Below are 13,974 nucleotides of genomic sequence, written 5' to 3'. Positions count from 1 at the left end.
GATTGGATGTGGTCGGCGAACTTGAGTGATGCCAGGAAAAGGGTCCCTATGCAACAGGGCCGATTCCGCAGATAGTGTAATACCGGCCCTACCCGCGGCGGAAGTGAAGCAGGTGTTAAGCCCTCGCCATCCGTTGGCCGATCCACTGGATACACTGGAATTGCAGGACTTATTCACAATTTAAGTGATATTTAAGGCTTAATAAATAAGTTTTCGACTGTTGCATTTTGCCTACAGAAAACAACCTTAGGTCCTAAACACAGCCAATTCCTGAGAGGTTTCACTTTTGTCCGAACGGACCACGAACACTCCAGCCGTTTGTCAGCAGGGTTCGCTATTAGCCCCGAGAACGAACTACAGGGGCGCTGCGAGCGCCGCTCGCGTGACGTCAGGGCAAGGACTCGTGCCTGTCGTCTGCTACAGTTCGGGCGTTGTGCGGGCGCTTTCTGCGATGTTTTCGTTTGTTCGCCCTCGTTCTCTATGCTTGCATACTTACGGTGGTCGTCTCAAATATATTTTTACGACGTCTTTCTTTGCGAACATTTATTCAAAAAGCTAATTTCTTAGACAACAATGCAGCTCTCCAATGCAATGCTACAGTACCAGCCGAAGGAGCGCAAACCAGGCCATTGCGGGTTTTTTATGCGCGGATGGACAATCGCAAAAACATAGCACGCAGGAATCCAGTTATGATACCATACCTGCTGCGGTGCAACAAGTATGTCAAAAACGCTGGCTATATATGACTTCAACAGTTACGTTGATTTTAATCCGCTAAAACAGGTTTGCTCACGACGAGTAGTTCATGGTATAATATCGAATTTTAGCATTTCTTCATAGAAACGCTCGGCAGTAACACGGGGACTTAACTAATACTGGAGTTTAGATTCTACAAGCACCACTTGCTTATTTAACTGTTTGTCAACATTAGGCGGTTATTCACGTGTTTGTTTTAAGCGGCGGAAATTTGAAGTAAAGTTAATGAAGACTTTTGAAGCTATTTACAGAATACAAATAGGAATGTACCAATATATATTTCCTTTTCCGTGATACACGTTAAACTCGAAAAATTTACTGGCGCTTGTTGCTTGAGGAATATACATGACTAATCTGTTTGGCGAACTTACACAGGCTGCTCGGCCCAATTTTTTTTAGTGAAGTATGCCTGTTGGACCGCATGGCTGCAGCCAGAAAGAAGTCGAAGCGTCAATCATTAGTAGTATGGGACATATTGAAGATATCGAAATTCCCCGGTGGAGGGTCAGAAATCAAGTGAAAGTATATGCAAGGCTTGTGGTGCTTTCTTTATGAATGTTTGCGATTGAATTGGAGCAAACTTTATTTAGCCTGCAGTTGTGTAAGGTTCTCTTTTATGCACCGACGAAGCGAATAGTTATCCGTTTGTATAATTAGAGAACGCTGGATCGAGACATGGTGAGACAGAAGGTGCTTGAATTTTCCTTTTCTGGGCACTCTAAGCTGCGCTGTAGTAGCTCGAGCATACTTTAGCCATTCCAGTTGGCGCTGTAAAAATTGTTTTGTGGTTTCAATTCGAAGTTGTATTGAACTGATGGGTTTCGCAAACATAGCGTGCCTCGCCATACCGACAGTCGATTGCTACCGTTACGTGATCAGGGGTGTGCCATATTGTCGATAAAAAATACTCGGGGCCACTATGAAACATTTCATCACTTTCAATTGATTGGCTCTCGATCTTAACAACGAAACTTTTCTCTCAGGTGATTGCTACTATGGTGTTTGTGAATTAACTATATAAATACCCTACATGACGCGCCGTCGTGTTAGCAGCCATGAGTAATTTGTTTTTTGGAGGCCTGTTTCAGAGGGGGATGAAAGTAGCAGCAAACTTTTACATAAGAAATGCGCGCCTATTCTTTTAACGCATTAATGAATGGCCATATTTGAATAGAACAACACACCAGAGTAATAAGAATCATGATGACAGCTTCACTGGGCAGCGTCTTTCTGACATCGGATAACATGCTGACTCCAATTACCAAGATTTTTCCTCCATGTAAAATGCAATCTCTCATAGCTAAATACTAAGGGAATGTTAAGTGTTTAGCGAGGCATCATACAGAACTTCGCGTGTTGAATTTGCAGACATTCCTTTTTACGCAAAATTTACGGATAGACACGGCGCATATGTGCATTGCAAAACCAGTAGACCCCTTTAACGCTACACAGCTTGCGACATCCAAGCCGCAAAGTTTCTCGACTCGCGCGCTTTTGAAGAGGAAACTGTGGTTAAGGCATGGCAGCTGAAAGAAGCCGACGTATCCTTCAATACGTACGCCTCAAGGCACCCGTACCCCAAGCATACACGAAGGGAACGAGCGTGCGCGGCAGCCGAGCGAGCCGGAGCGAGCGGCGTCCTGGCCCTGACGTTACTCGCGAGAGGGCGCCACTCCTAATTCTCGCCGCTAATAGTCGTGCAAGGTGGCACTCCTACCCGAAACAGTAAATTATATAGCTCTTTCGAGGCTGTAGCCATTACAGTTATATCCTACAAAACTGTTACCATCTGTACAGTTTATATTCCACCTCTCACCCACGTTTCGATTCGAATACTAGAAAACTTAATTTAAGACCTGCCTAAGCCTTTTCATTTAGTGGTGACTTTAATACTCATTCTACTCTTTGGCAGCGATAAAACTGAACAAAAAGGGCAGCTTATTGAAGATTGTGTTTTATCTAATAAATTTGTCTTTTAAACTCAGGTACGCCAACCTATTTCTCGCCTACTTGACGGAATTCTAGTTGCTTAGATTTAGCCTTTTGCTCACCATGCGTTTTAGTGATTTTAACTGGGAATTCCTGAACACCTCATATGGCAGTGGTCATCTACTTGCTATCATCAAACTCGCACCATCACTGCCCATTCCTCATTTTAAACCGCGTCGCTGGAAGGTGCATCTTGCTGACTGGCCGCTTTTCATGAAACATGCAAAACTCGAGGAAGTTTTTTCAAGTGAACTAAGTATAAACGAAATTATTGAAAAGAACACTGCCATTTTAATTTCAGCGGCAGAAAAGGCAATACCTCAACGATCTAGCCTTGTGCGCAAAAAAATCTACTCCCGGTGGACTCCTGAGTGTACAGAAGCAAAAAAGCTTCAAAATAAGGTCTGGGCAACCTTACGAAAACACCCCCTCTCCCCCCCCCCCCTTACATCAACCTTTTGTGCTTTAAATAGACCAATGCCAAAGCACGATTTATCCGAAGGCAGGCAGAAAAATCATCCTTGAAGAAATACATATCTTCACTAAACAGTTCAGTCACATCTAAATGAATGTAGGAACAGGTTGGAATGTTTCGGCGAGATTACTCATCTTACACTATACCGGTACTTACTAGTCCAGGCACACAAACAACACTACAAGAACAGGCCGATATACTTGGCGAACATTTTGGTTATGTCTGCAGTTCACTGAAATATTCAAAGCAATTTTTAAAGCACAGACAGCCTGCTGAAAAACAGAAGCTGCCCACTACTGGTGCGTCAAATGACCTTCACGCAACTAGAAATTACCACAGTCCTTTCTGCAGGGAAAGAAACAGTGCCAGGTCACGACCGTATTCACTACGCCATGCTGGCACACCTATCTCAAGCATCAGTAGATGCTGTCTTACAATTTTTCATCATAATCTGGGAATTTGGATAATGCCGGAAGAGTGGAAAAAAGCAATAGTATTTTGTTTTCTAAAAGCTGGTAAATCCCCAACATCCGCAAGCCGCTACAGACCCATTGCCCTCACAAGCTGTTTGGCAAAATCATATGAAAGCATTATCACTATAAGATGCTCATTTATTTTAGAATCAAGAAACCTAATAGAGTCCCACCAGTGTGGATACAAAAATGGTTGTTCAATTGCTGACCATCTTTTCCGCCTAGAACATGAAATTCAATGTGGAATTTTAGACAAAAAATAGTCTTGCAGTTTTCTTCGATTTAGAAGAAGCCTATGGTATCATGTAGAGATATGGAATTTTAAGAGACCTGGCTGAACATGGGATCCGTGGTAAAATGCTGAACTGCCTAGCTGATTTTATTCCTAATAGAACATTTCAGGTACGTCTCGGCTCAGTACGTTCTGATACTTTTACACAGCAAAATGGCGTTTCACAAGGCTGCGTTCTAAGCACGACATTCTTCATAGTAAAAATGAAATAAGTTGTGCAGATTGTACCGTCGTCTCTTATGCGCTCTGTATGAGTAGACGATCTCCAAGTGGCCTGCCGCGCCTCAGATTTGTCAACCTGTGAAAGGCAGCTTCAAATCACAATAAATAAACTTACACAACGAGCTATCAAAAATGGTCTCCATTTTCCATGCAGAAAACTGTTACTGTCTTGTTCTCTCAGAAACGAGGACTACACAACGATCCAGTCCTAAAATAGAATCACGCCATACTGCCGGTCAAACAAGATCACAAGTTTTTAGGAGGAACCTTTGACACCAATATAAACTTCCTATCTCACACAAAAACACTAAAAATTAAAGCAAATAAAGCGTTGAATTTCCTGAACGGTTTATCGATTAAGCACTGGGGTTCCGACCGAACGTGTCTTTTACGTATCTACCCGTCTTTTGTGCACCGCATTCTAGACTACGGCTGCCTAGTTTATGGCTCAGCCAGACAGTCTTACATTCGACGACTTGATCCAGTACTTAACCTTGTACTGCAAGTGGCAAGTGATGCCTACAGAACATCAGCTGTCCCAACTTTATACGCTGAGTGCAATGAACCGCCCTTACAGCAGCACAGAGCGTTACTCCCATTTTCCTACGTGCTCAGAGTTCACTCCTCACCACAACACATATGCTACAACATCGTCACACAGTGAAACTCACGCTTACGCTACAAAAATAAACCGAATACGATTATACCGCTGTCCTGCGATATGAGGAATATTGTCGGGAGTATGACATTCCTCATGAAGTCCTCCAGGTTGTCGAAAAACCACAACGATTGCCACCGTGGTACGATTTCATACAGTTATAGGACTATACATTAACTGATTTAAAGAAAAGACACACCACACGAACACATTACACAAGAATTCCGTGCTCTACAGGGCAAATATCAATATAATATGAAATTTTACACTGATGGCTCTAAAACAAAAGAACCCGTGGGTGTAGGGGCCACAACGGAAAATTGGGAAACAGGTACTCGTTTACCAAAACGTGCTTCTATTTTCAATGCTGAACTTTACGCTGTCTGTGTTGTAGTTAAAAAATATATAAAATTATAACTGACCAACACAAAAATACAGTCATATGCGCCTGTTCCTTAAGCACACTAAAGGCTCTACATCAGAAATCTGAGTGCGTACCCCTGCTGGGGGATATTCTAAACATGGTGGCGCTAAATGGGAGATCAATTCTTTTCGGTTGGGTCCCCAATCACGTTGGGATACCGGTCAATGAAGCAGCTGATAGATGCGCTTCGATGACAGCGTACAAAGACATAACAAAAGCAAACTTCCACCTAAAGATGGTATCCGTGCGATTAGGAAGGCCTTAACGTCAAAGTGGCAGCACAAATGGGACCATTGTGCAGACAACAAGATACATATCTCCAAACCCCTATTGGTGAGTGGAAGTCGCGTAACCACCAGAAGCTGTTCTTTGAAGTAGCTTTACGCTGACTACGCACTGGGTACACAAACATCACACACAATTGTTTTCTCCGAAAGAAGACCCACGAACATGCGAGAAATGCCAGGAACCACTAGCAGTTATGCACATATTACTGACATGCAGACATATAGAAGTACACAGACGAAACCTTTTGCACAAATTACATCAACTACACATACCCTTAAACCATGCTTTAATTTTAGGAGATGACCCAATAGTCCCATTACCTGACGTGCGTAAATTTCTAGATGACAATGGCTTTTCACATAAAATATAGATTAACACAGCTTATTTTTATTTCGGTTAGATTAAAAAAACCACCTCGTGTTTGGCGCAGCATAGCCTTAGCCGCTTTTTCTCCACTAAACCACATTTAACTAACTAACTAACTAACTAACTAACTAACTAACTAACTAACTAACTAACTAACTAACTAACTAACTAACTAACTAACTAACTAACTAACTAACTAACTAACTAACTAACTAACTAACTAACTAACTAACTAACTAACTAACTAACTAACTAACTAACTAACTAAATCCAGGCGCATTCCTGCCGTCGCCGTCGCCCTCATGTTCCGTATAAAGTGCCAGGGCGATAACATCGTGACCGCGCGCCGCATGCTGTATGTGCGAGAGTGAAAGCGTAGGGGGCGGCGGTGGCACTACTGTTACTGAATATGCTACCAAAGGTAGCCTTTGGTAGCGTATACAGGAACTCTAGGTAGCACGAATGAGCCGACTATGGGGGCTCAGTCTTGTGTGCGCAAGGCAGAAAAGTGAGGAGGAAGCACGCCTCCTGCCGTTGCGTGCGATATATCAGGGGGAGCGAATGAATGGGGGGGGGGGGCGCTCAGGATTCTGTGAACTGTGAATCTCATTTCGCAATCACAACCTCTTTACTTGCCTTGCTTGACGCATCATCTACAGTGACTTTTTCTTAGATACCTAGATTTATTAGACTTATACGTATATTCAATTTTCTTGTTGCGAGGTTTTGTATATGCGTACAGTGAACTTTGTTTCCCGTGACACTGTTTTGCCTTTAACAAGCTGTATCTCCACATTTGTATGTTCTATTGTATCTTCGCATTTCTAATGTACGAGGGACAGTCAAATCAAAGTGAGCCAACGCACCCCGCGCAATAATGGATCGGTTCATCATCTGCGACGCATGCACGTAGCACACAGGCATCTCTCATTTACAAAAGTGACACGCACGTATGAGGATACGAATACTGTTTCCCAATTTTCCATTACGGCCGTAACGGAAAATTAGGAAACAAGTATTCGTTTACCAAAACGTGCCTCTGTTTTCACTGCTGAAGTTTATGCTGTATGGGATGTAGTTACGACAGTTGTCACTGAAAAACACAAAAATACAGTTATTAAAACCTATTCCTTAAGCACACTAAAGGCTCTACATCTGAAATATGAGTGTGAACCCCTGCTGTGGGATATCTTAAACATGGTGGCGCTAAACAAATACGAGAGATCAATTCGTTTCTGTTGGGTCCCCAGTCATGTTGGGATACCGAGTAATGAAGCAGCTGATAGATGTCCTTCGATGGCAGCGTACAAAGACATATCAAAAGCAACACTTCCATATAAAGATAGTATCCGTGCGATTAGGAAGGCCTTAACGTCAAAGTGGCAACACGAACGGGACCATTGTGCAGACGACAACATACATCTCTCCAAACCCGTATTGGTGAATGGAAGTCGCTTAACCATCAGGAGCTGTTCTTCGAAGTAGCTTTACGCTGACTACGCACTGGGTACACAAACATCACACACAATTGTCTTCTCCGAAAGAAGACGCACGAACATGCGAGAAATGCCAGGAACCACTAAAAGTTATGCATTTATTACTGACATGCACACATATAGAAGTACACCGACGAAACCTTTTTCACAATTTACATCAACTACGCATACCCTTACACCCTGCCTTAATTTTTGGAAATGATCCAATAGTCCCGTTACCTGACGTGCGTATATTTCTAGATGACACCGGCTTTTCAAACCAAAATATAGATTAACACAGCCTATGTCGATTTAAATTAGATTTAAAAAAAGAACACCTCGTCCTTGGCGCAGCATAGCCTTAGCCGCTTTTGCGGCGCTAAACCACATTTAACTAACTAACTAACTAACTAACTAACTAACTAACTAACTAACTAACTAACTAACTAACTAACTAACTAACTAACTAACTAACTAACTAACTAACTAACTAACTAACTAACTAACTAACTAACTAACTAACTAACTAACTAACTAACTAACTCCAGGCGCATTCCTGCCGTCCCCCTCATGTTCCGTATAAAGTGCCAGGGCGATAACATCGTGACCACGCGCCGCATGCTGTATGTGCGAGTGAAAGTTTAGGGGGCGGCGGTGGCACTAGATTTACTGTTTATGCTAGCAAAGGTTGCCTTTGGTAGCATACGCAGTAACTTGATGTGGCACAAGTGAGCCGATGATAGTGGCTCAGTCTTGTGTGCGCAAGGGAGAAAATTGGGGACGAAGCGCGCCTCCTGCCGTGGCGAGCGATACACAAGGGAGGGTGGATTCTGTGAACTGTGAATCCGATTTAGCAATCACAACCTCTTTACTTGCCTTGCTCTACGCATTATATATAGTGACTTTTTCTTAGATACCTAGATTTATTAGACTTATACGTATATTCAATTTTCTTGTTGCGAGGTTTTTTATATACGTACAGTGAACTTTGTTTCCAGTGACACTGTTTTGCCTTTAACAAGCTGTATCTCCACATTTGTATATTCTATTGTATCTTCGAATTTTTAATGTACGAGGGACAGTCAAATGAAAGTGAGCCAACCCTACCCGCGCAATGATGGATCGGATCATTATCTGCGAGGCATGCACGTAGCGCACAGGCATCTCTCATTTACAAAAGTGACACGCACGTGTGAGGATAAATGTTCTTTATTACTCTCATACACTGGGTTGAACATGGTTGCATGACCTAATGAGCGCCCCAAAAGTTGAACAGCGGGGTGCCGTGAGGTTTTTGACTGCTGAAAATGTTTCCCAAAAAGACATGAGTCGCCGTTTGGCTACCGTGTACGTTGAAGATTACATTTCATTAGCCACTCTGAAGCGTTGGAGCATACGGTTGAAAGAAGGACGTGAAAGTTTCAAAGACAATCCAAGACCGGCCCAAGCCATCGTGCAATCACCCCCAACAAAGCAAATGTTGATGAGCTGATTAGACAAGAACCAAGCATAAGTGTCGATGAACTCGCAGAGTGTGTGAACGTCAGTCATGGTGTAGCCCAGGCTAGAAATCATGAACATCTTTGTTATCGGCTCATGTGTGCGCAATGGATGCCCAAGATTAGGAACCACCGCCAAAAGACAAAGAGGTTCGGCGCCGCCTTGACTCATCTGATCCTGTATTACAATGAGGATGACGACTTATCTGCAATTGCGACCGGGGACGAGTCATGGGGCCGCTACTGCTGCCTGAAACACGATGGCAAACCTTACAGTGGAAACATTCGAAATCACCACCCCCAAAGAAAGCAAAGGCCGTCATTTCTACGGCAAAGGTGTTGTTGACTTTCTTTAGATAGTCAGGGGCCATTACTGATCGAATTTGCTAAACCTGGAGAGACTATCAGTTGTTTCCGATATTGTGTAACGCCGGATCGGCTGCGTGTCTCAATCAAGAACAAACGACGTGGAAATAGACAAATGGGGTAATCTTGCTCCACGGCAATGCCCATTCCACGTCGCTGATGTGGTTAACAAAAAACTGGCAAACTTCAAGTGGGAAATGCTGCAACATCCGCCATACAGCCTCGGCCTGTCACCTGGTGCCTTCTACAATTTGGAGCAATTGAAGAAACAGCTCAAGGGAACCAGATTCGTGTAAGACGATGACATGAAAGAGTCAGTTACAGGCTTCTCGAAGCAGCGACCCAAAAAGCTTTATGAGACGGGAATCACGCGACTCGTTATTCAGTGGTATTCTGAATGCGAATGGAGACTACTTTTGAATAAAGTACCCCGATTGTCATATATCCGCACTGGCTCACTTTCAGTTGACTCGCCCTCGTATATTTTGGAGAACTGCTTTTTATATACATGTGCTCTCTGTTGCGACTATTATTTCGGCGCAATTACTCACAATACATGACTAGTGATAGCTGCTTCTGCGCATTACATTAGAACAAAAGACAGTGTCATTGAGGTTTTTCCCTGCCCGTTATGCCCGTTATGCAGGCACGTACCCAGGGGGGGGGGGGCCCCGGGGGGGCCCGGCCCCCCCCCCCCCCGAAATCAAGTGGCATAACCCCCCCCCCCCCCTTCCCACTCACGCCACCACTCCTCACACATTCCTAAAGCGCCGCCAGATTAATGTTGAGACTTGGCACCTGTTCTTCTGTCAGCCTTATGCTGCCTTTTTCACTCCTTTTAGATGGCGGTAGTTATCGGCATTTCTTGTAATGTGAAGGACAGTTTTCTCATAGATTCCGCACCCACGCGATTAACTCGAGATGCGCTCAGTTGTCACCATCTATTGAACCGTCACGCACATAGCTGTTGCTTTTGTTAGTTCCACCTTCTTTGTTTAGGCTGATCCTGGGACCAGGAGAGGGATGCGGCTATTACTCAGCTGGTCTGTACTCTCGTGGAACGAGTTGCGGCCGGAGAAAACACCAATTGCGTTTAACTTTTCCCTTTGCTTCATTATTTCCTTGATTTACGGCTCGCCGCGATGCTGGCAGATGCCCGGAACCATATACACGTGATATGGGTTAGATAAGGTGGGAAATAAAATGATGTGCAAGAGCGTCCATCATGAAACCCTGCAATAACCCTTAAACCCATAAGCAAGATGACTGTCCCCAGTTACCTCGTCTGTTTTTCCTTAATTATATAGCACTTTTCGTGCAAAATTGGAAACCGGAAACAAAAATCGCAAAGAGTTGAGAAGTTAAGCGATTTACTAAGGAAGAGAGCCAACGCAACAACCAAACTGCAAGCAAAAGCGAATAATAAAAATGTTAACCGTTGTTTATGAGAATATTTATGGATCAACATCTTTTTATTTAAAAAGAAAGTCGAGAAAACGCCGCAGGAAGTGGAGAATAATTACTTGCTTTGAATGACGCTTCTACAGTTATCGGTCGAACCGCCTCACGTAGCCACTTCTCTACTGTGCTTATGTGGGTGTTTTTCCAATCTTTCTCGGTGAGCGCAGTACGTCTAGAATCGCAGAGTCCTGCGCTCTACGCAGTTGAATGGGACTGGCGGCCACACCGCGTTACGCAATTCGCGGAACTGTCAAAACTGATCCACATGGCGAAAATAACTGATATTCGAAACTATAACATGTGAAAGACTGAAGAAGCCGTGAAAAAATGAACGCAGCCTGAAATCAGTAAAAAAGAAACCTGGCATAGGACAAACCATGATGTATGCACTAAAAGATAAAAGGGATAATATCATAAGCAATCTCGAAGATACAGCAAAAGCAGCGGAAAAATTCTAAGCTGACCTCTATACAGTACCCAGAGGAGTCACGATACCTCACTTAGAAACAGTAATGAACAGGATACAGAAACTCTCCTATAACTAGCGATGAGGCCAGAAGGGCGCTGCAAGACACGAAACGATGAAGAGCGGGAGGAGAAGGTGGAATAACAGTCCATTTAATCAAAGATGGAGGAGACATAATGCTTAGAAAACTGGCGGCTCTTTATACGAAGTGTATATCGACCGCAAGGGTCCGAGAAAACTGGAAGAATGCAGACATTATACTAATCCACAAAAAAGGAGACGTTAAAGAATTGAAAAATTATAGGACCATTAGCTTGCTCCCAGTATTATATAAGATATTTACCAAAATAATCTCCAATAGAATAAGGGCAACACTGGATTTTGTCAACCAAGGGAACAGGCTGGCTTCAGGAAGAGATACCTTACAATGGGTCACATCCATGTCATCAATCAGGTTATCGCGAAATCTGCAGAGTACAATAAGCCTCTCTATGCCGCTTATATAGATTACGAAAATGCATTTGATTCAGTAGAGATACCAGCAGTCTAGAGGCACTACGTAATCAAGGACTACAGAACGCTTACGTAAAAAGCTTGAAAAATATTGTTACATGCATGTGGTATTTGTTTGTTTGAACGAGGTGTGTGAGCGCCATCACTCCAGAAACGAGGAGGAAGAACGAACTGGGCTCGCGCTGTGAATCTAACCGGTCAGCGCTGCAACCGTTGTTGTAAATATAATCTGTAAATAGTTTCTCGCCTTACTGGCTCGTCCTTCGTGTAAGAATATATACAGAGGTTCTACAGCTACCTTAATTCTACACCAGAAAAGCAGGGAGATACTTATAGGGAAATGGGTCAGACAGGGAGACACAATTTCTCCAAAGCTATTCACTGCGTGCTTAGAAGAAGTCAAGCTGTTAAACTGGGAAGGCTTAGGAGTAAAGATCGACGGCAAATATCTCAGCAACCTTCGGTTTGCCGATGACATTGTTCTATTCAACAACAATGCAGACGAGTTACAACAAATGATTGGAGACCTCAACAGAGAGAGTGTAAGAGTGGGGTTGAATATTAATATGCAGGAGATGACGATAATGATAAATAGCCGGGCAAAAGAACAAGAGATCAGGATCGCCAGTCGGCCACTAGAGACTGTGAAGGAGTACGTTTACCTAGGTCAATTAATCACAACGAACCTTGATCATGAGAAGGAAATTCACAGAAGAATAAAAATAGGTTGGAATGCATACGACAGACATTGCCAGCTCCTGACTGGAAGCTTACTATTATTATTGAAAAGTAAGGTGTGCAATCAGTGCATTTTGCCAGTGCTGACATATGGGGCAGAGACTTGAGAACGAGTTAAGGACCGCGCAAAGAGCGATCGAACGGAGATTGCTAGGCATAACGTTAAGAGAGAGAAAGAGAGCGGTTTGGATCAGAGAGCGAACGGGTATACAGACGATATTCTAATTGACATCAAGAGGACAAAATGTAGCTGGGCAGGTCATGTAATGCGCCGGTTAGATAACCGTTGGACCATTAGGGTTACAGAATGGGTATCAAGAGAAGGAAAACGCAATCGAGGACGACAAGACACTATGTGGAGCGATGAAATTAGGAAATTCGCGGGCGCTAGTTGGAATCGGTTGGCGCAGGACAGGGGTAAATGGAGATCGCAGGGAGAGGCCTTCGTCCTGCAGTGGACATAAAACATGATGATGATGATGATAATGATGATGATGATGATGGTGAAGGTGGTGGGCCCCCCCGAAAAAAAATCCTGGGTACGTGCCTGCCGTTATGTGTACAAAAATATAAACAAGGTGCTTGGCTGACAGAGTTTCATTAAGATATGTGTTTTCAACTTGTTCATTTCATGGCCTTTACATTTTTCAGATCAGCGGCATGCACTGCTTTGTTGGTTTCGACCTAATATAGTTCTAAAGTTCGTGTGATATTTAGTTTGCTTATTAAATCGACAAAAAGCATGGAGCCATCGATATCAGTTACTTCGCCACCAATTTTTTGGTGCATAGGAGTATATTCTGTAATTAAAAAAATACATATTTGTCATGTCTTGATAGTGCGTAGCGTTCAAGAATTGGTTTTCAGCAGCTGTGGCAATAGCAATGCAGTTATTATTTATGTATTTCATCCCTTTACGAATTTTATAGAGAGGAGGCCGAACTCTCATGAGCCCCCCCTCTCTCATACGAAAATTTCTGGCTACGCCACTGCGCTGCGGATTTTGAATATTTTGGCTAATGGCGTTATTCAATGGTCGATTCCGAACACGATTTCTTGCTCCACGGCAGCGAATCCGAATTTCACTGGTAAACCTGGAGCGGGTTCGCGCGTTCCACTGATCTTTTCGGATCAACTCGCTCCGAGCCGGATCGCTCTCACTTGCTCCGCCGCCGGGCCGCGGATTTGGGCGGAAATAGCTCGCGTCACTTCCGTCTTCAAGCGAAATCGGTACCCGGCTGGTACACACAACATTGTGCTGCTTCGCAAAATGGCCGCGTTCGGTGCTGCTATAGAGCTCGCGTTTAGCGATGAGAGCTCGGACGACAGCGATTACGAGGTGACCCAGTTGCTGTATGAAGCCTTCTATGCACGTTGTCCATGCACCATCCTTGCGGGCGCGACATAGAAATGACGCAGTCTGCGACTGCCGCGGTCAAATTACGCACGGAGGACGGCGACTTTAGTTGCCGTGGAAACGTACAGAGCGGATGTTGGCATGGTTTGCGGAGCC

This window comes from Dermacentor albipictus, chromosome 1 (genome assembly GCF_038994185.2).
Source record: "Dermacentor albipictus isolate Rhodes 1998 colony chromosome 1, USDA_Dalb.pri_finalv2, whole genome shotgun sequence".
Lineage (NCBI taxonomy): Eukaryota > Metazoa > Arthropoda > Arachnida > Ixodida > Ixodidae > Dermacentor > Dermacentor albipictus.
This window is presented reverse-complemented; position numbering follows the sequence as displayed.